The sequence below is a fragment of the Echinops telfairi genome, unplaced genomic scaffold, assembly GCF_000313985.2.
Source record: "Echinops telfairi isolate 266 unplaced genomic scaffold, ASM31398v2 ScPeMD7_18;HRSCAF=68, whole genome shotgun sequence".
Classification (NCBI taxonomy): Eukaryota; Metazoa; Chordata; class Mammalia; order Afrosoricida; family Tenrecidae; genus Echinops; species Echinops telfairi.
The window spans coordinates 56,248,398-56,250,380 of record NW_022103915.1 but is presented as its reverse complement, the minus strand read 5'-3'; the positions used below and the strand labels follow the sequence as shown (position 1 = coordinate 56,250,380).

The 1,983-nt window shown below is 42.3% G+C and overlaps 1 protein-coding gene and 1 pseudogene across 2 annotated transcripts in view; both read left to right on the top strand.

The window, feature by feature from the left end:
* The window catches only part of ATL1 (atlastin GTPase 1), a 101,696-nt gene that overhangs the window by 30,699 nt on the left and 69,014 nt on the right, over positions 1–1,983 (top strand). The window lies entirely within an intron of this gene.
* Positions 342–706, top strand: LOC105979978 (annotated as a pseudogene).

Below are 1,983 nucleotides of genomic sequence, written 5' to 3'. Positions count from 1 at the left end.
AAACAGAAGACTATCAGACTGCTATACACATTGGATAAGACCACGGAAGAGGAGATCAAAAAGGTAGTACCCTTCATAATAGCCAAGCACAAATTGAAATATCTAGGGATATACTTGACTAAAAATACAAAAGATTTATATGAGGAAAACTACAGAATACTATTACAAGAAACCAAGAATGAGCTCAACAAATGGAAGAATAGCCCATAGACTCAATATAGTAAAGATGTCAGTTCTGCCCAAGGCACTATATAAGTTTAATGCTATCCTGATACAAATACCATCATCTTTTTTCAAAGTGGTGACCTCAGCAACGGCTGCAACGAAAGAGATTGTTCACAATGTCCCACACCATTTTGCTAGTCCAGCCTGCCAAGAGGCCAGAAGATAGCTTATGCTGACTACGAATCTGTGAATAAGTGCAGGGAAGGCATTTGTAAAAATGTATGAAGAGCATTTGAAGAGAATGAATCCCAACAGTCCCTCAATTACATACATCAGCCAGTTGTTTGGTTTTATTGATGATCTGGCGAACCTCAGCTGTCTTGTTTACTGAGCTGATACCCAGACATACCAGCCTTACACCAAAGACTGGATTAAGAAGATGATCTACATGCTCCTTCGTCGGAAGGCTCAACAAGCTGGGAAACAGTTGAGTTGGAAGCATCTGGATGGGCCTGGAACACAGCTGTGTAGTGTGCTGTAGTGGGGGTTGTATTATAGTAGTCCTGTGTCCATCATGTGAACACTGTAGCCAGGATTGAATGTGTTCGATGAAATGTTAGGATTTTGTTCAACCTGAACTTCCTGTTGATTCCCTCACTCCCCCACCTTTTCTTTTTTCTTTCTTAAACATTTTACGATGGCTTACAAGAAAGCTGTTCCTGGTCAGTTAATGTTAGTTCCAAACCTTCCACAAGTTCATATCTACTTTATAACCACTGTATTAACCCTTCTGCAAGATAATATGGGGGTGGGAGGTGGTAACAACATTTAGTTACATCCTCAAGATGAAAATTCTAGCTAAAAATAAATGCTCTTTAGTTATTAAAAATAAAACAACTATGAGATACCACCCAACAACCTCAACGATAGCGCAATTCAAAATATCAGAAAGTAACAAGTGTTACAGGGGCGGTGGTGAGATAGGAACTCTAATCCACTGCTGATGGAGCTGTAGGTATGTATAGCCACTGTGGAAATCGATTTGGTGATATCTAAAACACATGGAAATCGAGCAACCATATGACCCAGCAATCCCCCTACTGGGCATATACCCAGAAGAGGCAAGAAACAAACCAAGGCCAGACATCTGTGCTCCAATGTTCATTGTGGCACAGTTCACAATCGCAGGGAGTTGGAAACAACCCACATTTCCATCAACTGACGAGTGGATTAAAAAACTGTGGTACATACTTATAATGGAGTACTACGCATCCCTAAAAAGCAGTGATGAACGCATGAAGCACATTGATACTTGGAAAGAATTTGAGGAAATTATGCTAAGCGAAATAAGCCAAGCATAAAAGGACAAGTACAATATGAGTCCATTGAGGTAAGCTTAAAAATGCAAAAGTGGCACATGGGAAAAGCTACTGTATACAAACATTCCTGGAGTGAGGTCCAGGTACTATGGCAGGGGCCAGACCCAATCCAGGGATACATATGGCAACCAACTCAAAAGGAGGGGGAAAGAAAGGGGAAAAAAAGACATGGGTAGCGGGGGGAACAGGGCACTAACCCACCCAAGGAGAAGGTATTGTTTATATCTCCACAGGAGAGGAAGAGAGGGGCCAGGCTTCAACCTGGTGCATCAAGATGTGATGCAACATACTGGCATGAAGCAGGGAACCAATACAGAGGCCTGCAGTGCTGGCCCCAATCCCAACTATGTGGACACCTCCCTTCCCCCAGTAGAATACACTTCAGATCACAACACTGAAGCTACAGCTTGGGGAGAGAAACAAGTCTGATCAGAGCACA